This window comes from Rana temporaria, chromosome 9 (assembly GCF_905171775.1).
Source record: "Rana temporaria chromosome 9, aRanTem1.1, whole genome shotgun sequence".
Lineage (NCBI taxonomy): Eukaryota > Metazoa > Chordata > Amphibia > Anura > Ranidae > Rana > Rana temporaria.
In genome coordinates, this window is record NC_053497.1 from 47,966,777 (window position 1) to 47,992,408 (window position 25,632).

The window sequence follows — 25,632 nt, forward strand, 5'->3', positions numbered from 1 at the left end:
ATGCCCTGTACCTCGGACTCCCAAAGTACCAAATCTCCCGTCTGCAAGTCGTTCAGAATACGGCCGCCAGACTGGTGACTGGGAAAAAAAAATGGGAATCAATCTCACCTTCGTTGAGAACCCTTCACTGGCTGCCAGTAAAAGACAGAATTGCATTTAAAGCACTCTGCCTGACACATAAGTGCATCCATGGGAAGGCTCCGCAATATCTTTGCGACAAGATAGAACCTCACAATTCGAATCGCGTTCTGCAAACCACCGACCAAAATCTGGTCAGGGTACCAAAAACCAAATACAAGTCCAAAGGAGAAAGAAGGTTTGCTTTCCAGGGTCCTAGACTATGGAACGCTTTACCAACCAGCATTCGGTTGGAGGAAAACCATCTGACTTTCAGAAGACGGATCAAAACTCTGCTCTTTTGATGTCATGAGACACGAACAACTAGCGCCCAGAAGCGATTCAGTTCGCATGCGCCACGCTTTATACGTTTTTCATTCATTCATTCATTCATTCAGACTAGTGTGAATGCCAAGGTTGAGGGTGGGTTAATTCTGCTTTGCATGCCATGCTCACATTGTCTGGCTTTTGGGGTCCAGCCTCCTGTCCCATGATATATAAAAGGCAGGGGTTTGGGTGTCAAGGGCGGTTGAGAGAGCACGGGTCAGCGGGTTAAGAACAGGAACCTTGCAGGACATGCTGAGACTTGTAATGCGTCTACGAAGCAATGGCTTTCAGAATACACCCAAGTCATGAACTTCTCCAGTCAAGTTGTGCCAGTTATGGACTATGTCCATAGGGACTTTACCTGTGCAGGTACACTGGGGCAGCTACTATTACAGTTAGTTAGGGAAAGTATTTTTTCTCATGTTATGTTTGCCATAACAAACTATTAGTAAAAGTTGTTTAACTGCCTGGTCTGAAGATATTCAAAGGGTGCATGTCGAGTCGTGGCGCTTATACAAGGGTCTGAGTCTACAACAATACACTAAATAAGCAGCAGCAAGAGCATCCATGGGCACTTTTCATATTTAATATTCCTTATATTTATTAATGGTGATTGTACCATTTTGAGTCATCTTGAGTACATACAACATTTTCATCCCTGAAGAAGGAAACATGCAGCGGCTTTCCCTGCTCTCAGCAGTCATCACTGTGGCGGTGCCTTCCATTTCCTCCCTCCTCCACGGTGGCTAATCGGGAGGCTTCTCCTTTCGGCCAATTGGGAAACAAGTCTCAGGCCCCGTACACACGGCCGAGGAACTCGACGTGCCAAACACGTCGAGTTCCTCGTCGAGTTCAGGGGTGAAGCCGCCGAGGAGCTCGGCGGGCCGCCTTCTCCCATAGAACAATGAGAAAATAGAGAACATGTTCTCTATTTTCTCGACGAGTTCCTCGGCTGCTCCGTCGGGCCAAAAGTGTACAGACGACAGAGTTTCTCGGCAGAATCCGGGTTTGACCGAGTTTCTCGGTGAATTCTGCCGAGAAACTCTGTCGTGTGTACGAGGCCTCAGACCTGCTTTCTGATTGGCTGGGAGGAGGATCAGTGTTTCAATAGTGAATATTCTTTCGCTATTTTAACACACCTGGGTGGGCTCGTAGCGCAATGCTCTGCGCCCCAGCCCACCCTATTTTGAAGCCTATTCGAGACTCTTGTTCTAATCAAGTGTTTAAAAAAAAAAATCCCCTCCCCCGTTGGAATTTCCCCTTGCAGGACGCCGCACACATGGATAGGGGGGGGGGGCAGTGCCCCTAATGGACGGCCCACCACTGATTAGAGCACCCCTACTAGCGGATTTAGGCCCACTAACCTATTGAAGCCAAACTCCAGCTAACACTTCATGAGTTACAGAAACATGTTTATTCTTCCTTTTGTGATAAAGGTTTTAAATAAATAAAAAAAAGCTGTTTATTGTAGTCACCCCTCTCAGTAGTAAGTGGGGTTTTGCATCCCTGTAACTGATATATCTGCAGAAGAGTTATGCCCTGTACACACGATCGGTTCATCCGATAAAAACGGTCTGATGGATTTTTTCATCAGATATCCGATGAAGCTGACTTTCTTCAGTCTTGCCTACACACCATCAGTTAAAAAACCGATCGTGTCCAACGCGGTGACGTAAAACACTACGACGTGCTGTGAAAAATTAAGTTCAATGCTTCCGAGCATGCGTCGACTTGATTCTGAGCATTCGTTGATTTTTAACCGATGGATTTCACCACAGACCCGTTTTTCTATCGTTTTTTTAACCATCAGATAATTTTAAAACAGGTTCTAAGTTTTTTCACCGATGGGAAAAAAACTGATGGGGCCCACACACGATCGGTTCGTCTGATGAAAACGGTCCATCAGACCGTTTTCATCAGACGAACCGATCGTGTGTACGCGGCATTCGTTTTAAATAGCAGACTTACTGGCTGGATCATCAGATGGAAATAAAAGAAAGAAAGCCTAAAAGTGAAAATTAATACAGCCATCACATCTAGGAATTGGGTTTAATATTGCTTCAATGGTGGTGATTGTACCACTTCAAGTCCTCCGGATTACATTAACTATTTTGAGCCTAGAAGAAGGAAGAGATTTTTGTTTCTCCGAAACGTGTTGGCGATTTTATATTGTATTGTGTTGGTGTTCTCCCTTTTTTCATCTGGATTCCAAACTGTGGGTCTCCCAGTTAGGTGTACCCTGTATGTGCAGAGAGCAGCCTTACTGGAGCCATTGACTCCTATATCCATTTAATTCACTTTTTTGGACCTAATTTTTATTCAGTAAAATTCAGTACAATTTCTACGAGCAAGTCAACAAGGCATCTCTGAGTGTAGACGCTGATATATTAAAGTGTTCAGCTCTCACAAAGACTTGGGGGAGGAGGAGGGGGGGGGCAATGTTTGCGGCACATAATTATTGCTTACAGAAACCTCTGAATAAAGTTACGTATGTTCAGTGCTTGCAGAGCCCTCTGGGTAAAGCCACCTACATTCAGTTCAGTCAGCCATCTGGTGCCCTGAAGCTCTGTTCATATCTGAACCCCCAGTTAATTCTTCCTTTGCTGAACACAGCAGCAGACTTTATGGCACTCCTTGATTCTTTTCAGCTCATATTGAGCTACACGTTGGAGGAAGATATTTTGACTGCTTTAAACTGGACCAATATATATATTTTTGTATAAAATGCATGCATGCTAAGTGTAACATAACACTTCCAGGTATGTATTATCTATTGCAGATATAAGGGCACAGCGGTGGTGGGGGGGGGGGGGGGGGCAGACCCTCACCACACACAAGCTCCAGTTCAGTAGGTAGTAACCACTAGTTACTGTTATCACACTGCTCCAGTTTGCCCACTCTCCATTCACAATGAAAAACACAGCACATTTGTAACTACCTTCTAGTTGCTAGAAAGCAAACGATTGGCCATGCATGCACAGTCAGGGATGGACTGGCCATTGGGACTACAGGGAGTTTCCCGGTGGGCCGATGGCTCAGTGGGCCGGCTTCAGTGACAGCGGACCGCCGCCCCCCCTCCGCTCCTCTGTCTCTCTCCCTTCCTGCAGCGCTCGCCTGGGGGGAACAGAGAAGCAGGGGGAGGACCAGAGGAGCAGGGGGGACAACAGAGGAGCATGGGGGAGGGGACAGACAGCTAACTCAACAGCTATGGCCTGGGTGAGGTTCTCACTTCTGCCTAATCTTGTCCCATAAGGGGGGGCACCGAACTGATTCTTTGCCCCGGGTGAAATAATGTCTAGCTTCCCCACTGGTACTGCCTATAAGTACTCTAAGAAAGTAGAACGGCTAGTGACTAGTGAAGGGGGAGAGGGGGCTTGGGTGGCCGGGGGGGGGCGGGAGTTGTCCGGCTGCCATGGGAGAGACCTGTCAAAGTGGGCCAGTCTGGATGAAGTCCAGGGCCAAATTTTTGTCCCAGTCCAGCCCTGTGCACAGTGCACACTACATTAGGGTGACCAGACATTCCCGGTTTCCAGGGACAGTCCCCGGATTGGGGACACTGTCCCCGGACCAAGTCTGGCTCATAGGCCACACGATCATGTAATTCCAGTGCAGTCTTTGGCAGCGTTCAGAAATGTCTGAAATAAATCGGCCCCTAAACACTAAGGGGTGGGAGACTGAGGAAATGCTTCCCCCTGCTTGATGACCCTATCTTAGCCTTGGCTAATTCACTAGACTGGAATAGTCATGAGCCTGGCTCTGGTCTAAACCAGTGGTGGCTGGTGCTCAAAATTTTTGGGGGGACGCAAACAAACTGAAAAAAAAAACATCAATTGCAGCCACTGTGGCCATCAAACGCAGCTACTGTGCCATCAAGCGCAGACACTGTACCCATAAATTGCTGACACTGTGCCCATCAATTTCCGCCAGTGTGCCCCATCAAATGCTGCCAGTGTGCCCATCAATTGCCACTACTGTTCCCCATCAGATGCTGCCAGTGTGCCCATCAATTGCCACTACTGTGCCCCATCAGATGCTGCCAGTGTGCCCATCAATTGCCGCTACTGTGCCCCATCAGATGCTACTGTGCCTCATCAGATGCTTTTTCTTTGTTTATACCTCATCAGATGCTGCCATCAGATGCTGCCAGTGTGCCCATCAATTGCCACTACTGTGCCCCATCAGATGCTGCCAGTGTGCCAATCAATTACCGCTACTGTACTCCATCTGATGCTGCCAGTGCGCCCATCAATTGCCGCTACTGTGCCCCATCAGAAGCTGCCAGTGTGCCCGGCACTTGCCTGTCTCAGAGCGGGTCTCCTGCAAGTCCTCCATGTCTTCTTCCGTTCTCTCTCAGGCGTCCAATCACAGCACCTGATGTTTCAGCCAATCAGGTGACCGGTAACAGACCCGGCAACCTGATTGGCTGAAAGGTGGATTCAGTGTTAGCAATGCAAATGAGTATTCCCATCCTGACCTTACTGTACCTGCGGTGTTCATCAGCTGAGAATTGGGGACCCTCCACTCTGATCTACAGGACCATCTTAGCATTGGTCCCCGACCATTCTAGGATTTCAAGCTCTATTGACCCACTGTCGTAAGACATGTGTGTCCATCTCAGCTGGTAAGAGTACCTTATCTACTTATCCCTGAAGTGTTCTAAGGCCGCGTACACACGATCAGTCCATCTGATGAGAACGGTCTGATGGACCGTTTTCATCGGTTAACCGATGAAGCTAACTGATGGTTAGTCGTGCCTACACACCATCGGTTAAAAAAATGATCGTGTCAGAACGCGGTGACGTAAAACACGCGACGTGCTGAAAAAAACGAAGTTCAATGCTTCCAAGCATGCGTCGACTTGATTCTGAGCATGCGTGGATTTTTAACCAAGTTGGCTTTTTTTAACCGATGGTTAAATAACTGATGGCGCCCACACACGATCGGTTTTGACAGATGAAAGACCATTCTCATCGGTTTAACCGATCGTGTGTACGCGGCATAAGAGTTACTACAGGCAACCCCTTCCTGTCTCCTACTATTTGGTGTCATCCTGATAGGAAAAAGCCTTATCCGCTTCTCTCTGCCTATGTGGACTTCACTCCATGTCACATTTTGAAGCTTATATTCACAATTGGATTTTTCTTTACACATTGCTTATATTGTGTTCTGTAAAGCTCCATTTGTTTTATAGATTTTTCTTGATGTTCATTCACCAAGTTTTCACATTGTGTCCTTTGAGTATAATTATAAGTACTCTTATACATTAGCATTTTAGTGCTACAATGATGTCTTGAGCATCATTCTCCCCCCGTACATGTGCAGTTGCGACTTTTGTAATCTCCGGCTCGCAGCTCATTTTTCCAGCCATGACTGCTACCTTACAAATTTAAACCGAACCTTATGCCATGAACACACGATCGGAAATTCCTATAAGAAAAGTCCGATGTGAGCTTTTGGTCAGAAATTCTGACCATGTGTATGCTCCATCGGACTTTTGCTGTCGGAATTTGAGAGATTGAGAGCAGGTTCTCTATTTTTGCGATGGAAAAAGTTCCTATTGTTAAATCCGCTTGTCTGTATGCAATTCCGACCCACAGGCATGCTCAGAATCAAGCAGAAGAGCCAAACTGCCTATTGAACTTCATTATACTCGGCTCCTCGTACGTCTTGTACGTCACCGGGTTCTTGACGGTCGGAATTTCCGACAAGATTTGTGTGACTGTGTGTATGCAACACAAGTTTGAGCCAACATTACGTCAGAAAAAATCCATGGTTTTCTTGTGGGAATTTCCGATCGTGTGTACACAGCATAAGCTCATCTCTAGACTTCAGCTCAATGATTGTTTTTTAATGATATAATTTAGAGCTTAAAAAAAAATAAAAAAAACAACAACTGTTACTTTTTTATTTTTACATGTCCAGAATTTATAAATGCAAATTTGTAAAAAAAAACAAAACGGAACGGTCCAGGTTAATTATTTATTAAAAGTAAGCAATGTCAGTGAAGTAATAGGCACACCATGCCTCGTGGAAGTGACTTGTACATTTAGTACTAATAGCCTGGATTGTGGTTCAGCTTGTGCAATTGCTTCCTCGCAGCTTCCTTGCTGAAAAATGATTATCAAAGGCAAAAAATAAACGACTCTATTTAAAAGCATCTCAGCATAGGTATAGTTATTTCATCGAGGGAACAGAGAAACGTGTAGCAGGCATACACCTACCACTAGAAACCAATTAAATAACATATTTTATCAACCTGATTATAGTTCAGTGAAATCTGATTCACTGCTATAAGTTACTGTTGGATGCGTATCGCTATAGCCCTTTACACTGCTTCAATAAAAGGTTACCATGGTTAAAAAAAATAATGATCTTAACCAGCCAAATTATAGAGACTCCAAACTACTCTGAGTATAAGCTAACACTTTATTTCCAAGGTAACAAAAGATCACAGCGTTAAAAATGAACTACCCCTACCATGGTAACTGGTAATTTTATGTTACCTGGGAAATAAATTGCAATTTGATGATATATTTAAAGGGCTTGTTCACCCTTTCAGAAAAAAAAAATAGAAGATGAAATAACTCTACACCAGTGATGGTGAACCTTGGCACTCCAGATGTTTTGGAACTACATGTCCCATGATGCCCCCCTACACTGCAGAGTGCATGAACATCATGGGAAATGTGGTTCCAAAACATCTGGGGTGCCAAGGTTCGCCATTACTGCCTTACACCCTCCCTAACCCCTGGTCCCCTCTACTTTCCCTCTGTAGGTGACGAGCTGTCAGTGTTCACGCAGCCAGTGCAGCAGCTCGGGGACTTGAAGTGTTCTACCTCTTCTTGGGGTGGAGGGTGTTAGGTCATACATTATGCAATTTTCTTTCTCCCAAGCGTAGGTTGAAGGAAAGCATGTTGCTCAACTCTCCCATCAATACAGTCAGAATCCCCCTCCACGGTAACTATATTATGTTCTGTTGGTGGCTTTAGCTGCCCCCTAGGGCACCGTACACACGACCGAACATGTCCGCTGAAACTGGTCCGCTGACCAGTTTCAGCGGACATGTTCGGTCGTCTGTACGTCCGACCGGACAATTTTCCGGCGGATCGGACAGGTTTCCAGCGGACAAATGTTTCTTAGAATGCTAAGAAACATGTCTGCTGGAAGCCTGTCTGTCGGACATGTTCGGTCGTCTGTACAGACTCACCGGACATGTCCGATCGGCCGAAAGCCCTCGCATGCGTCGAAGTGATTCGACGCATGCGTGGAAGCATTGAACTTCCAGGGCCGCGCACGTCGCCGCGTCATCGTCACGGCCACGTCACCGCGTATCGTGTCCGCGCTGATTTCTGTTTGATGGTGTGTACAACCATCAGACAGAAATCTCCGGGCGGACATGTCCGCTGATAACGGTCCGGCGGACCGTTTTCAGCGGACAGTCCGTCCGTGTGTACGAGGCCTGGCAGTCATTGGGTGGAGAAATGGGTGGAATTTAACAGGCCTGTCCATAGACAGATCAGTATTGGGCCAGTTTCTGCTGAACCAGCCAAATTGTAATCCATCTATGGCCGGCTTTCGTTTTTTTTGAAAAGGTGAACATATACTTTTGCCGCGTACACACGATCAGTCCATCCGATGAGAACGGACCGACGGACCGTTGTCATAGGTTAACCGATGAAGCTGACCGATGGTCCGTCGTGCCTACACACCATCAGTTAAAAAATTGATCGTGTCAGAACGCGGTGACGTAAAACACAACGACGTGCTGAAAAAAACTAAGTTCAATGCTTCCAAGCATGCGTCGACTTGATTCTGAGCATGCGTGGATTTTTAACCGATGGTTGTGCGTACTAGCGATCGTTTTTGACCTATCGGTTACCAATCCATAGGTTAAATTTGAAAGCAAGTAGTCTTTTTTTTAACCGAAGGTTAAATAACCTATGGGGCCTACACGCGATCGGTTTGGACCAATGAAAACGGTCCATCAGACCGTTATCCTCTGGTTAACCGATCGTGTGCACGAGACAATAAATCTCTTTGCATTCATAAACTGAACTGTGGGAGAGCGGGTTTGGGCCAGGACACCCTTAGGTTAAGGGTGTCTTGGCAAAGGGCAAAGTTAATTGGCAGACTCTGAGACTTCTATAGGTAGATAGCTATACAGGTGAAGGCCTCCAGCCGGACACCACTTCTGTATAGGTAGGACCGCTGTCTCCTATGGCAACAATCTTGTAGCTGTTACTAACGGTAAAGGTATTAAACTATCTGAAACACAAACAGTTCTCTTTATCACTCACTCACTGTGTGTCTTCACTCAAATAGCCCCCAGTCTCTCTCACTAGACTTTGGATCCACTAGCCACTGGATCCCCTGAGCTCTTTCACTGTAGCCCTCAGTATCTTCCTCAAGCGTCACCCCCAATTCACTGCTGGGTCCCTGGCTTGGTGCTCACAGACACTCTTTAAGCTTCACCCCTGCTGTCACATTAGGTCCCTGGCTTGGCACTCCACAAGTGTCACCTCTGCTATTCTGCTGGGTCCTTGACTTGGCACTTGCTGAAGATTTCACACTTCTTCACCGTCCCCTCACTGTGATCATGTGGATGGTCCCTTAATGGTGACAGCTTCCCTTCTACCTAGGCCACAACTGGTTCCCCAGCTGGCGGAACTGTTGCTTCTTTTTGGACTACAAACCCGCAGTCTCAACCCTACACTGCTTTCCTGCTTCTGGATAGGCCCTCAGACAGCCTATCAGCCAGATGTCCACGGGATAAGCCTTAGGTTTCTGGCCTAGCAGCCCGGGGCAATACAACACACGTCCACCCAGACAGCCGTCGAGTTGGCACAGAATTCCGATCACCTGAGTATGCCCAAATAAATAGGTTCTCCCAGCAGGCCAAGAAAATCCCTGCCCATTGGCTGAGACACTCCATTCATTCTTAATCTGTCCTTGCATTGCCCTTGTCTTATCTAATGTCACCAGATACCCGGCCACCTAGCGACAGAAGAGAGAAGTGTAGCAATTCTAGAATTAAGGCGAAATCAACTGACCTTCTAACAATTGGCCAAGGCAACTTTCTCTTGGCAAATACATTTAATAGCATCCCTGCCTAAACATCACGGTGCTGAAAAAAAAGACCAGAGATGATCTGGTCTCTGTTGTAATATTAATATATATGTGTAGGTATTTTATATATCGTGCCATACATATAACACAATATATAAAGGGTCTCTCGTGTTGCTGCGGAACATAACTTATATCATCATTATAATAACCAAACATCAATTATCTACTGCACTATGCTACTACATCACTACAGTCTCTGGAAACCTCTATCCCCCAATCTCGTCTGACAATTTCTTGGTGCACCGGCCAAGACGATAAACCTAAAAATCATTGGTGAGCGGCGGGTTGTGGCACGTCCACTCCCACTGCTTCTAAAAGTGATCCAGTGGCTAATTTTCCACTTTGCTTTTATAAGGGTCTAGTATGAATCTTATGGGGGACCTCACAACATTTATTATGTCACTTTAAGCCACTGTAACGTGTTTAGGCACATCAAGCACTTGGGCATTAATACATTTAATTGGCCAGAATAATGATTTCAACAAGGTTCCATAATTGCAGACTTCCCACTTGAAGAACCCCCTGCAAATCAAATTTCACCTGGTTGCCTCATTCCTTAACTTGTGGTTGACTGTTGTCTGCTTTAGCACTGGCGAGCGCTAGGGTGGATTTGGGAGTGGATTACATTGTATTGGAAAGATCAGTGTTTTGATACATCAAAATTCTCTCTGCATGAATTGATGTGCCGTCATTTTGTAACATCAAAATAATGTTCATAAATTGGTTTATTTAAAAGAGGCTTCAATACATTAATGGATAAATATTGGTATAATGATAGCCGTATGATACAGAAACCCTATTTCCCATCACAGGCATAACTTTCTGTTTAGCAATCCCACAGAAGGAAATTTCCAACTGTCGTTTTGCCTCCAGTGACATCTTACATAAAACAACAGCCTTCCCAACATCACAGCAACATTATATAGTCTGAGATCTCATCTGCTATACAGTGTGTGGGGACTTTTGTGTACACAGTTATGAATAATATTACTGGCACTTCCTACAGTAGGTTGTAGCGTTCGTAGGAAATTGACATATATGTAAAATATGTAAAGCTGCCCCATCAAACATTTCACAGTATCAGATTAGGATATTTAACACCTCCCTCCCAGGCAAAAAGCTATATGAAATACATTTAAGGGCACTGTTTTATCTGCCAAAGGATTCGTATTTATGACCATTCAGTCTTGAGATTTAGGGCTCTTTCACTTGAATGCAAAGAGCCCTACATCATGAAAAATTTGCATACCTCCGTGCCTGGGCCCAGGTTCACACTGGGCTGCGGGAGTGAAGCCGTGCGAGTTCAGCTGAACTCGCACGATTTCACTCCCGCTGGCAGTCCCCATTTCGGCCGCGATTTCAGAGACATCTGTCCAGGGTTCTGCACAGATGTCAATGTAAATCGCGGCCCGAAATCGCAAAAAGTAGTACAGGAACTACTTTTTAAAATCGGTGCAGCGCCGCACCGATTAGAACGGTGCCATTGCCGACAATTGCCAGCAAATGCTGCTGATTTGAGATGCGATTTGACATCTCAAATCGCATCTCAAATCGTACCAGTGTGAACCAGGCCTGGAAGTGATATGTGTTTGAGTACAGCCACCGCTACAAATCAATGACAGGCTGTGGCTGTACACTGATAACCACACACCTGAGCATTTACTTCCATATATGGATGAATAAGCCAGCATACAGCCACAGCCTGTCATTGATTTGTGCAGGCAGATGTACTCAAACACCCGTCACTCCCAGGTGCAGAGAAATGCTCTTTTTGTATGGTGTACAATTTTGTCAATGAGCCCTACACAGCTGTGCCAGATAACATTTCCATCCTGGTGACCAGTGTTTTCTCTTCTTCAGTTATCGAAATTTGGCCAGTTCAGCAGTGGCCAGACACATTTTGATCCATGTATGGGCATTGAGGTTGTACTGAAGCTGATCTACTAATTGACCTCTGTACAACCACTGTGTCCGATTTTTTACCACTCGATCAGTGCTGCCAGCTATAGCTGGCAGTGCAGATCAGTGTATTCTAATGGCAGGGTAGTCTCCCAGCTGTCAGAATACAATAGCTCATCAGGGAGGATTCCCTCATCCACAACAAGTGTCAGTTATTTATTAATCAACCTGCTTGCTGACCGAAAAAAAAACGGTATTATCTATAGGCTGCCTTAGGCAATACACCCTGGTCATCTCCCCAGCCCGTCCTGTGATTGGACAAAGAAGATGAGTAGAAGAGGGAAGATGTCATCTATCTGCTCTTTCCTTAGCACATTCCTTGTCAAAGGCATGCGCAGGGGATGTGCCGAGTGTGCCAGGGCCCACCCCACTTACCCTGGGTGCCAAGGCCGATAATAAGGCAGTACAGCCTGCCCTCATGTACCAGGCCAATGTCCTACTAGTTCAAAAGGGGGGCCCAGGCACCTGCTGAGAAGGACCTGCTGTACTGCCTTTTACAGATATCAATCCTCTTGTTATTCTCATCGCAGCACTGCCGGCTTCTCCTTCTCCCCCCCCCCCTTCATATGACATCAAGGGTCTGTTTAGAACCCTGGTATTTCACCAAATCCCCCCAAAAGGGCAATTAAAAAAATTTAAAAAAATTATAAATAAAAATCTAACAGTAAATAAATAAATAAAATGTAAAAAAAATAAAAATAAAAATAAAAAAAGGACTCATGCTTTGCACTCGCCACTGCCTAGCTACTGCCTCTGTTGCTCTGTGTTTGAGTTTCGGGGTGCACACCCTAATGCCATAGGCTGTGCACACCTATGCACACAGAACGTCTAATTGGCTCCTAGTTTTTCCCCTCCGTTTTCCAGTCCCGAAATTCTGCTGCAGAATAACGGGAGGATAATATAAAGGTACTTACTCCAGTTACATTTTTCAAAAAAATGTTTAAAAAAAATGAATGACTAAAAACCGGTACGACATTGTATTGTTTTATATCTTCGTAGAGCTCAGCTTTAATAGCTACCTAACCTGGACTACAACAGACAATTTCCAAGCCAGGTCACTTTAGCTTCCTGCACTGCACTCTGCAGCCATCTGATTGGTGGCCCTAATGCCTCTTACACCCGACCAGTTTTCCCGCCAGGAATCCTGGCGGGAAAAATGAGAACATGTTTTCTTTTTTCCTGCCGGGATTCCCTGTGGTTTTTAAGCCGGCAGTTTTTTTATAGGGAAAGCCTGCGGTGGAGCATACACACGGCCGGGTGTCCCGACCAAAGCTCTCGTGGCAGTTTTCCTGCCAGGAAAACCGGCCGTGTGTAGGGGGAAAAAGCTAGCGAGCAGGTTCTCGGTTTTCCCCTTGTTTTTGCCGCCTGACTTTTTACCGCCTGGAAAACCTATCGTGTGTACAAGGCAAAAGTGGGTATTTTAATCAGCTTTGAACAAACCTCAAGGATCAGAAGAGCACTGGTAATTAGCAGAATGAACACACATGGACCAGGGGCATGTAAAACACATCAATACACTCAATGTACTCCAGTCCAGGGGGAAACCTTGCATGGCTGCTACACCTCCAGAGTTCCTCTTCAATCTTTGCATACAATTTGTTTTATTATGTAACCGTCAGACATGGGTAGTTATCAACTAAATTTAGAGACTACTACAAACATTCGTAAATCATTGTTTGTGAAATTGTGACACATTTGTACGATCCGATGGCCCAAGGTTATCTCAAATGAGAATCCGCAGAGAATGACTAACCGGAAAGATATTAACATCAAAATTAATTAAACTGAAAGGTCGGATTAGGCATACTTTGCAGAAAGATGACAGTGAACCATGGAAGATTGCAATACAGTGGAACCCACAGGGGACAATAAAAATGGGTGGATGTAGAAATTCATGGAGGAGAACAACACTGTTACAAAGTAGAAAAAAAAGATGGAATGATTTCAAGTACACTGTTAATGACTGAGCTATAGGAAAATATTCATGAACTATGTCCCAGATGAAACTGCACACTCTGATTATAACAACTGTAGGAATGTAAGCAAAATTAGCACAGTCGTTCATTGATTTACAGCAACCAATCAGAAATCACTTTTCTTCAGTAAACACTATCTCAGCCTTTCCCAAACTTTCTACCCTGGTGAACCCTTGAAATAATTTTTGAGATCTCAAGGAACCCCCTCCTAAAAAATGCATCTAGATTTCACAGTAAATAAATAGTGAGCCGTTGAAAGCTTTAAATAAAATAATAAATAATAAGGCATACCTAGAACATTTACCATCCAGAGCGCAATACTCCTTTGCTCTATATGTCAATAATAATCATAAAAATAAATGAATAATAATGGCCAGAAAAAAAAACTGACTGTAGTCAGTGGTTAAATGCCCCCTTACATTGGTGGTCAGTAGAAAAATGCCCCCTTACATTAGTGGTCAGTGGAGAAATGTCCCCTTACATTAGTGGTCAGTGGAGAAATGCCCCTTTACATTGGGGTTAGTGGAGAAACCCCCCTTGCATTGGTGGCTATTAATAATCATGAAAATAAATTAACACAGACTGGAAGAATTGTGATGTACATGGAAAGTGGAGAAATGCCCTCTAACATTGGTGGCAAGTGGAGAAATGCCAACTTACATTTGTGGCAAGTGGAGAAATGCCAACTTACATTGGTGGCAAGTGGAGAAATGCCAACTTACATTGGTGGTTAATGGAAAAATACACCCTTACTTTGGTGATCTTATGCTGGTGGTCAGTGAAGAAATGCCCATTACATTGGTGGTCAGTGGAGAAATGCCCTCATACATTGGTGATCAGTGGGGAAATGTCAACTTACATTGGTGGTCAGTGGAGAAATGCCCCCTTACATTGATGGTCAGCGGAGAGATACCCTTTTTTTATTGGGGGTTAGTGGAGAAACCCCCCCCCCCCTTGCATTGGGGGCTATTAATTTTAATGAAATTAATGCAGACTGGGAGAATTGTGATGTACATTTACATTAATGAAAAGTGGAGAAATGCCCTCTAACATTGGTGGCAAGTGGAGAAATGCCCTCTAACATTGGTGGCAAGTGGAGAAATGCCCTCTAACATTGGTGGCAAGTGGATAAATGCCAACTTACATTGGTGGCAAGTGGAGAAATGCCAACTTACATTGGTGGTTAATGGAAAAATACACCCTTACTTTGGTGATCAGTGGAGATTTGCTCTCTTATGTTGGTGGTCAGTGAAGAAATGCCCAATACATTGGTGGTCAGTGGAGAAATGACCTCATACATTGGTGATCAGTGGACAAATGCCAACTTACATTGGTGGTTAATAGAAAACTCCACCCTTACATTGGTGATCAGTGGAGAATTGCCCTCTTAAGTTGATGGTCAATGGAGAATTGCCCTCTTATATTGGTGGCCATTGGAGAAATGCCCTGTTACATTGATAGACAGTGGAAAACAGACTCATAGCACTGGTGATCAATATAAAAGGAAACACCTTCCATTGAATGTCAGTGGTAAATTTCCCATTGGTAGTCATTTTAACTGTAAGGTCAATCTATCATTGCTAACTGCTTAAATAAATCCTAACAAATTCTAGAAGAACCCTGGAGTTCCACAGAACCCTAGTTCAGAAAGCCTGCACAACACAGGTGACCAGGAGCCAATTACTATGGATCTTGATCATATAATCAACAGGACTAGCAACTGAAAGGCTCACAGTGACAAAGGTGTATAGATAAACCCATCTGTGTAAAATGTCCCACTCTGCAAAGATCAATGGTTGTAATATAATTAGGCATAATGTTAATTAATGACTGGTAAAGGTCTAACCAATGAAAGTTAGTTTTATTACATTTGGTCATATTTGTAATATTTCAAAATATCAGCACAGGAATGAAACATGTCTATTAGCATATCAAAGCACAGGTTGATCCTTTCAAAAAAATATACTAAGTCCGATTAGATTTTTAAAAAAAACGATCAATTATCAGACACAGCTATAAACCTAAAGCTTCTCTACGCAATAAATGGGGGTCACTTGCTGGGCATCAAGTGGTTAATAAGGTAATGAGGTAATGCACAATTTACAATATGCAGCCGCCTCTGCAAACCAATCACAATTAATATTTCATTGTTTTTACTCTAAACTGTTGAAAAGGTCAAACCAGATTGGATTGCTGGATTAAAATTGATCTCTTTATTACATTGTTTTATTTTTTATGCTAGATGGTCCAGGTTTTAGCACCAGGTTGCAAAGGGAACTTTTGCATTGGTCTCCATAACAAAAAGGATGTTTGCTGTAAAAAAAGAAACAGCATGATGCTCCTCATGATGTGGAACTAAAGGGTTCAGCATGGCTTGACATTTGTTAAAGACGTTGAACACTTGTTTAAATGTTGTTAATGTTGAAGAACCTGGAAACGGTAATGTAGCTTCATCATTTCCCGGTGCAGTGCTGACCCTGCTAATAACAGATGATCTCCCTGCCCAGAGGAGCTGCCCGAGGGGGGTGGAGGAGAACACATCATTATCCTGACTTACAGTCTCCATGTATTTTTTAACAGGGGAGCCCCATCTCTCTGTGTCTTTCTTTCTCACTCAATTTTTTTCTTTCCCTCCTTTACTCCTCTCCATCCCTCCATCTCTACCACTATTCTTCCTCCCTCCTCCATCCCTTTCCCTGCCTCTCTCCCTCTTCTCTTTCTCCTCTCTCCCTCTTCTCTTTCTCCTCTCTCCCTCTTCTCTTTCTCCTCTCTCCCTCTTCTCTTTCTCCTCTCTTTCTCCTCTCTCCCTCTTCTCTTTCTCCTCTGTCCATCTTCTCTTTCTCCTCTGTCCATCTTCTTTTTCTCCTCTGTCCATCTTCTCTTTCTCCTCTGTCCCTCTTCTCTTTCTTCTCTCTCCTTCTTCTCTTTCTCCTCTCTGCCTCTTCTCTTCTCTTTCTCCTCTCTCCCTCTTCTCTTTCTCCTCTCTCCCTCTTCTCTTTCTTCTCTCTACTTCTTTTTTTCTCCTCTTTCTCCTCTCTCCCTCTTCTCTTTCCCTCTCTCCCTCTTCTCTTTCTCCTCTTTCTTCTCTCTCCCTCTCTCTTTCCCTTGTTTGTCTCTAGCTCTCTCTTTTTTCTCTCTTCCCACATTTTCCCCATCTCATTCAATTTCTTACTTTCCCTCTCCTCCATACCTGTCTTGGTTCCCGCTCATTATATACAGTATTTCTTCCTCCCCTTCACCATCTCTGTCTTCCCTTCCCTTCTCTTCTCTTTCCTCATTACCCATCTTGACTCACCCTCCCTCTCTTTTCTATTTCTCTCCCTCTTTTCTCCTTATACCAGTCTACTCTCTCTTTCTCTCCCTTAAATCTCTTGCTTTCCCTCTATTTCTTTAGCTGTATTTTTTTTTCTATTTCCATCTCTTTTCTCTTTCTCTCTCTCTCTCTCTCTCTCTCTCTTTCTTTCTCTCTAATACCTGTCTCCTTGTCTCCCCCCCCCCCCTTTCTCTCTCTCCCACTTTCCTGATCTTATCTCAATGCCTGACATTTTCTTCCCTCGTTCCTCTGGTTGTGTGTGTCTCTCATTGCTTGTCTTGTCTCTTCTCTCGCTTCTGCTCTTATTACATTTTTTTCTGTTCCCTCTCTTCTCTGTCCCCTCCGTCTCTCTATTCAACTTTACCTTTCCTCTCTCTATTTCCTTCTCTTATCTTTTCTCTTTTTATCTCTCTCTCCCCTCTTTTCTCTTTCTTTGTCTCTCTGCCTTCTCTCTCTTCTCTCTACCTCGTCACTAGTCTTGTCTCTCCTCCCTGGTGTCCCATCTCTCTTTTTCCTTCTCTATTCTCTCTACCTGTCATTTTTCTAGTCCCTCTATTTGTGTGCCCCCCTTTCTCTCCCTTTATCTTTTCTCTTTCTCTCTTTCCCACTACTATCTCTCTGCCCATCGTTTTTTAATTTCCCTCTCTTTCTGTCTTCCTCCCTCTCTCTTTCTCTTACCCTTTCCTTTCTATTTCTTTACTAGTCTTGTCTGTTATCCCCTGTCTTCTCTCTCTTTTTCCCACTCTTATCTCTCCAGTCATTATTTTGTACTACTTCCCTCTCTTTTTTATATCCCTCGCTCCCTCTCTTCTTGTTCTCTTTTTACCTTTACTTTCTTTCTATCTCTTTACAGTCTTGCCTCTTCTCCCCTCTATTCTCTCTCCCACTCTTATCTTTCTATCTGTATTTATTTTCTGTTCCCTCCTCTCTCTTTCTTCCACTTTACCTGTCCTCTATTTCCCTCTCTTTTCTTTTTTATCTTCTCTATTTGTTCCCCCCCCCTCTCTATTTCTTGGTCTCTCTCTCCCTCTTTAACCGTCTTCTCTCTCTTTCCCTCTATCTCGTACCAGTCTTGTCTCTTCTCCCTGCCGTTCCATCTCTCGTTTTACTTCTCTATTCTCTCTACCTGTTATTTTTCTATTCCCTCTCTTATTGTGTCCCCTCCTTTTTTCTCCCTTTATCTGTTCTCTTTCTCCCTTGCCCTCTCTATTCTATCTTTCTACCAATCCTGTCTCTTCACCGCTCTCTTCTTTTTCCCCTTTTCTCACTCCCATCTCTCTACCCATCATGTTTATATCTCCCTCTTTCTTTTTCCCCTTCCCTCTCTCTTTCTCTTTCTCTACCCCTCTTCTATTTCCCATTCCTATTCTTTTAATTTTTTTACCAGTCTTGTCTGTTCTCCTCTCTCTTCTCTCTATCTTCGCCATTCTCATCTTCCTACCCATCATTTTGTTTTATTTCCCTCTCTTTTTTTTAACCCTCGCTCTCTTTTTTCTCACATTCCCTGTCTTGCATATCTCTCTTTCATTCTCCTATTTCTCCTTCTTATGACATGTATGGACTCTCCTTCCCTGTCTCCTGTCTCTCTATAGCCTCTCTCATATCACTATCATTTTACCTGTCTTGTTCCTTATTCCCTCCCTTCTATGTCTCTCTTTTCCCATCTTATCTGTCTCTTTTCCTGTCCTCATTAAATTCCCCTCTCATCTGTTTCCCACTTTCTCTCTATTCTCTCCTCTTTTTTGCTCCCTTCTTCTCAAGCTCTCATTCCATAATTTCTCACTCTCTCCTTTTTTCCTGGTCTCACTTTCACTATGTATATTGTAGTTATTCACACACATACACAGGCTCACACATACATGTGAAAATTGTACATCATACATCAGAGTGAATTACTGTTAAATTGAAAATAGATAATAACTAAGCAGTTGTAAATTGCTATATTGATTTTAACTAAATATACTCTATCAGCCTAAGGCATCTTGAAGTAATATGATCTTTGAGAAAACAGTTGTTTATTTTCTTACTTTTCTTACTAAGAACAAATGTCATTTATTTGCATATCACAGCCATCTCTACAAGTGTAGTATAGGCATGGAATATGCTACAGATAGATAAGCAGACAAGTGACCGTGAAGGATGTTTAAATGCCAAAAGACAAGCTAGATCTATTTAACAGGTCAGTTGTTGGGTGAAACCTCCATAAGTCAATGTCTTTGAGTTCCAGTATAATTTTAAGTTTTGCAGAACTTTCTAAATCTACGTGGTTGTACTAAATTATTAACATAGCGCACAAAACTTTTACCTTATGATGGACGGTGACCTCTCACATTGTGCTTGTCACTGATCCTGTAGTAAGATCCCCAGAGGGGGGGTTTGATAACAGTAGTGTGTCACCTCATTGTCTCAAGAAGAGATGGGACTGTAGGAAGTGTTGGGAATGTGTCATCTTCTGAAGTACCTGAGGCCCAAGCGAACTAAGAAGAAGATCGCTGTTCATCAGAATCTGCACCAAAGCCTCAAAGATGTAGAAGGTCATTTGGAACCAGAGCGAATTTAATTCCGTTGACCCAAACCCCACTCACTCAGGAGACATCAGTGGGGTCCAGAAGATAGATGTAGTTTTGTGGGATAGATTTAAAAGAAGCTTGTTTGGGAGAAAAAGGGATGGAGGCAAAATGGCTTACAAAGGTGATATTTTTTTCCAAAGAGACTGGACATAGGAATGGATTTAAGTCCCTGTCACTGGTTTGGGCGTAGGTTTGGTTCTCAGAGTGAACTGGTTGATGCTTACTCCTCACTGGCAGTGTAAAGGTTAACCAGCCGTAAATGTACCTAAATGAGGTTGCTCTGGTAGTATTTCACATTTTGAGGTTGGTCTTAAGATGTATATTGGTTGGTCTTAAGATGTAAATTGGTTGATCTTAAGGTTAGTCTTGCGATGTAGATAAGTTGTTCTTGAGATGTAGATAAGTTGGTCTTGAAATGTAGATAGGCTGGTCTGGAGATCTATCTCCTTCCTTTAGCCTTAAACAGGGTGTGCTGTTGCTCTTTTCGCTACACTGCTACACCAGGTCAGAAACTGCACCACAACACACACACACTCTCAGATAGCACAACGCAGGAGGGCGTAGGGGAGTAGATACAATTTCAAGGAAGATTCCGTGCCAAAGGTCTGATTACTTAAGGGGTCCTAAGAGAAGCTGCCAAGTCGCTGGTACAGGATACCAGCCAGACCCTCTTCATTCTTGTATACCTTATCCTCTGGCACAATGAATCTCTTAGCAATTGGCTGCAGCAGATACTGTTCTCTGTAGAGGTGGCGTTGAAACACATAATCCAGGCGATAAAGCAACATAGCAACTCTCAGTTCAACACATCCAGTCTGAGGTTTGCAGAAACACAGATAGATTCTGGGCAAGATTCAAATGGAGGTAGAGTCCAGATGAGTAACCCTGGATTCCAGGCTGCAGGGCTCACAGAAGAGAATGATCAGAGTACAGAGCAGCCCCAAGCTTTTTCTGAGTGCATAAACCCTAGAGATATGTTAAGCTTTCAGCTGTCAGGTCTCCGCAGCAGCTCAATGTTCCTCCACTGTGCCTGTCCCTGGCAGACTGGATGTGGGGGAGTATGATCCACTTCATACATATGTAAGAGAGCAGGCGCACTCCCACCATCTGACTTAAAGCAGCAAGTCACAGCAATGCTAGCTGTGAAGACTGCAAAGCAAGAATGTCTAATGATCAGCGTACAGTGATACCCTGCAAACACTGCAAACTCATAAGCAGCTTCAAAGTACTGAGCTGGGAAGGCTAGATTGCTTCCCACGCTGAATATAGCTTGTTTTATCAGTTTCCTGATAATAACATATCTCTGACTCTTGCTCTGTCAATGTGTTAAGGTATATATAATAAAGGAGACAGTCATACAGTATATTAACTAATACCTTAACAGGAATTAATTCATTCAGAGCTAATTAATGTGCACTAAATCATAGTAATCAGATTGTAGTCTTCATTGGGTCAGAACAGCAAAATATCACTACTGATTATGAATTACTATCCTTTAAACCTGGCTCTTTTCTTCGTTAAGCCTGTAGAAAGATTATTGGAAAGGGGAAAAGAATTGTAGAAGTGTTTTTCATGGCAACAAATTGGTTCCCGTCTTGTATTTGACAAAGCTTTGATCTGCGTTGTTGCTATGGGCAATGCTACAATGCTTCTTTCCTCTGTTATATATTTAGCACCATGCAAATATGTGCAATGACCCATAGCAGCCAATCCAAACTCAGCTCTAATTAAAACCTGGTGACTGATTGGCTGCTGTGGCTTGCAGCACCACATTGCTTTCTGCACTTAATAAAATTTGCCCCTAAATAGTGAAAGAATTCACTCCCACCCTCCCTCCCCAGCTTGTTGTATAAGGATCCTGATAGCTAAAGTCCCTGCTTTTGATGATTCACTGTCAGTTCAGCAATGCAGATTATGTCCTCAGTGTCTCTCCCTTGCTCATTAATAGCAAGCCAATACACAAATATATTCTGAAAAATCAATTCTTCCAAACACAAGCAGCGAAATTAAAGCTTTTCTGAAATTGCCATCTTGCACCCCTCCCTGGAGACCCTCACCTCCTCCGAGCTTCTGAAACATTGAAGTCGTGCTTGGCAGAAAAGGGTTCATTTTCTTCTATACAAGATGAAATCCTTCATGGTGATTGGATTTCTATACAGTCAGGCTCACGTTCTGTCTATAGATGTCTGCAGTGCACTTTGATCCTTGTCTCCATCAGTTAGTGGAGCATTAACACTGCCAATGGCTTGTCATCCACCACTGCTGACCTGTACATACAGGCATTACCTATTCCACCCACTCATGCCCTGTACACTGACAGCTTTCTCTTGGGAATCACTGGCCCAGATAAGCAAACTTTCATGGCTCTTGTGACAAATAGCTTTAACGTGTTAGATGCTGGAGAATGCTATGCTTACCCCTCCCTATCCCCCTTCTCCCAAATATAAGTTGTTGGATGCTTCACAAAGTACATTATAGTTTTTCAGCACCAAGGACAGCTACAGTACACAGTGGGAACTCTAATGATTAAACCAACAGTCAGTCCATCAACTCATACAAGTAGGCTCCCTGGTGTAGTAAAGCATAAACAAAAGGAGCTCAGGTTGTAACAATACTTGATACAGTACATTAACACCTGCTGCAATGCAGTCATACAAGGGGTACGTTGATGATATATAGGATGTTTTTTAATGGACCGGTAGATTCAAAATGAAACAATTACATTATGTAAAACAGCTACCAATAACATTTTCAAATATTCATGTAAAAATCGCCTGTATAGAAACTGAGTCATTTTACATTTAAAGGTGTTGTAGAAATTCATGTTTTTTCACTTTAATTCATCCTATGCATTAAGGTGAAAAAACATCTTACGATCACTGGCCCCCCAGCCCACGATTTACTTACCTAAGCCCTGGAAAGTCCTGTGTCGCAAACACGGTCTTTCTTTGCTCAGTCTTCTCGGCTCTTCATTGGATGGATTGATAGCAGCGCAGCCATTGGCTTGCGCTGCTGTCAATCAACTTCAATGAAGCGAGGGCCAGGGCCGAGTCCTGTAGTCGGTGGCTATGGACGCTGAATACAGGACTCTGGAGCTCACCCGCAAGGTAGCCCCCTTGGGAGAGCGCTTCCCAGAGGGGGATATCAGAAGCGCGGAGGAGCCGAGACAGACGCCGAGGGACCTCAGAAGATGAGGATCGGGGCTACCTACTCTGTGCAAAACGAGCTGCACAGTGGTGGTAAGTATGTCATTTTGCCTTCTGTTTCTCTTTGTTTTTTTTTTATACAATTAGTCTCATGGCTAACCTGTCCCCTAGCCTGGAGGGACAGGCCAAGCATTGGCTGTTCGCCCTGTTTGGGCATCACCCGTATTTACAGGACGTTTGGCGTGTTTTTGCGCCCCAATTGGGCAAACCTTTGTTCACAGTAAAAGCTGGTTGTTAAGGAGCGGGGCTAGGAAGCCAGCCGCAGCGTCTCTAACATCCAATAAGTCCAGTAATTGCTGGTAAAATTGGTAAAACAAAAAAATTTGGTGAGTCCCCCCAATCCATACCATGCCCTCAACATGGGGGGGGGGTTGCTAAATATTCACCATTTTAAAGGCAAATTAGGGGGACCCCCAGGTAATATATTTAAATTATTTATTTATTTTCACTTTAAGCATTATTAAAGTCACTGCTCCTGGAAAGATTGTTTAAAAAAAGAAAATGTTTGCATTGATACATGTCCCACAGGGCAGTACCCAGACCCCCATACCCCTTTTATGGCCATTTACTTGCATAGAAGCCTTAAAAATTGACACTTTTGATTTTTCATCTTGGGCTCCCATAGACATCAATGGGGTTTGCAGTTTGAGACAGAACTTTTCTCCTGTTCGGAAGTTCTGCTGCAAGCCGAACAGGGGGGAGGTTGGCCCATCTCTACATCAGAACCCCTCTCCCTTCCATCACAGTCCCCCTTTTCATATCAGATCTCCCATTCATATCAGAGCCTCCCCTTTCACATCAAAGTTCCCCCTTTCATTTTACAAGCCCCCATCACAGATTCCTCCCTTCACATCATAAGTCCCTCCTATCACATCAGAGCTTCCCCAGCCCACATTACATCAGAGATGCTGGTAAAATCCCAAGGTGGGTTGGATGGACCCTCAGGCCGTAGTTTGGAGACCACTGTCCTAGACCAGTCATTTAACCTTAAAGTATAACTAAGGGTAATTTGGTTTGTTTTGGATAAAGTGGAGAGAGAATAGAACATATGTCTGGTTTTTATTGCTGTCGGTGTTCCCATTAGGGAGATTCACCCTCTCTATGTATCCCGTTTATTGTTGGCAAGAGTGAAAGTGAAAGAAAATCCCAAAGTTTGGTTTGTCCCTCAAACAATGCAGACACTTAGTAGTGTCTTCACAAATCTTTAAATGCCTTTTAAAAAATCCAAGATGTAGCAAATCCAAGTTTCTATCATATACCAATTGCACTACTTACTTCCCAGTAATGTCAAGAGCCAGCCCACCTCTCACTTAAAGAGGAGTTCCACCCAAATTTGGAACTTCCTCTTAACCCACTCCCCTCCCCCTTACATGCCAATTACATGCCACTCCTCTCCCCCTTACATGTAATTTTTTTGGGGGGGAGTGGGGGCTTCAGGAGAAGTGGGACTTCCTGTCCCACTTCCTCCTTCCGGGTAGACGATTAAGCCTAATCGCCTAGGCGATTAAGCTTAATCACCTACAGGAAGGGGCTGCTGTAGGCGGACGCCCAGGACACGTGATAGGTCCTCGGCGATCGCCTGTCCAATCAGACGGCGCCTCACCGGGCCGCGCCGCTCGCGCATGCGCAGTGCCGCTCGCGCATGTGCAGTGGGTGCCCGGCCGTGAAGCCGAAAGCTGTCACGGCCGGGTGCCCACACTGAGCATGAGGAGCGGGCGAGGAGCGGAGCCCCGTCCGGCGCGTCGCTGGAGCCGTGGAGCAGGTAAGTGTCGGTTTATTAAAAGCCAGCAGCTACACTTTTTGTAGCTGCTGACTTTTAATAAACTTACAAAATGGGTGGAAAACCCCTTTAAGTTTCTGTTGGCCAATAAGAGAGCCTATAATAATCATGAGCTATTAGGAACATTAAAGAGGTGAACAGGTTGAAAAAGTCTCAACACTAACACAAAATGTTGAGAATTGCATGTTACCGCACCATGTGTTTTTAAATCACCCAGTACATAGAACTAGGGATCTAAATGTATTTACAAGAACCACTATGTGCTTACATTGTAGTGCTTTAGTCTGTGCAGGGTCATTAAAACACTAGCAAAGTTACTTTAAATTGACTCTTTTGGTTAAATAAATGTTGTAATTACAAACATACAAAGAAAACTAGGATTGGGACTTTAAATGAGGCATATGAAAAACATATGCCTCCATCCCTGTTGGATAACAGAAGGGGGAGTTTTTGGGACTTTAACTGAAATGCGTTTTTAAGCAAAAGTAAGTATACATAAAGTTGTATATGTAATAACCAGGCTCACACTTACCACCCAAACAGCAAACCAAATTCAACTGTCTAACTGTGTGCATTAAAAGCAGAGGATTAGTTGCACGCATTTGCAAATACATGATTAAGCTGCAGGCCATCGCCAAGGCGCTCTGCATTCTGCAGTCCTAACTAAACTTTTTCAGTCTCCTCACAGTGCAACCAATCCTCTGTTTTTAATGCACACAGTTAGACAGTTGAATTTGGTTTGCTGTTTGGGTGGTGTGAGCCTGGTTATTACATATACAACTTTATTTATACTTACTTTTACTTAAAAACGCATTTCATTTAAAGTCCCAAAAACTCCCCCTTTAATTACAAACATACCTGCAAAGAAGAAAGTATATCCTTACATTTCCCAATGCCCATGGCACCAAACGCCAGTCTAATCTATAGGCATTGTCAATTAAATGATAAAGTCCTCTACATGAATGGACAGTTCTGTTATGCCTTATACACACGATCAGAATTTCTGATGAAAAAAGTCAGACGGAATTTTTTCATTGGATATTCCGACCGTGTGTGGGCCCAATCTGACTTTTTTCGTTGGAGTTCAGAAATAGAACATTTTTTATTTTTTTCTGATGGAAAAAAATTCTATCAAAAATTCCTATTGTCTGTGGAACTCTGACGGAGAAAAAAACACACATGCTCAGAATCAAGTCGACGCATGCTTGGAAGCATTGAACTTCATTTTTCTCGGCTCATCGTAGCGTTTTGGATGGTC

General features: G+C 43.8%; 1 protein-coding gene across 1 annotated transcript in view; it reads right to left on the reverse strand.

Moving 5' to 3' along the window:
• The window catches only part of LOC120913447 (leucine-rich repeat and fibronectin type III domain-containing protein 1-like protein), a 109,986-nt gene extending 89,539 nt beyond the window's left edge, over positions 1 to 20,447 (reverse strand). The window contains exon 1 of the mRNA XM_040323374.1: positions 19,124 to 20,447. The gene's annotated coding sequence lies outside the window, so the exon portion shown is untranslated. The remainder of the gene's footprint in view (positions 1 to 19,123) is intronic.
• Positions 20,448 to 25,632: the final 5,185 nt, after the last annotated feature.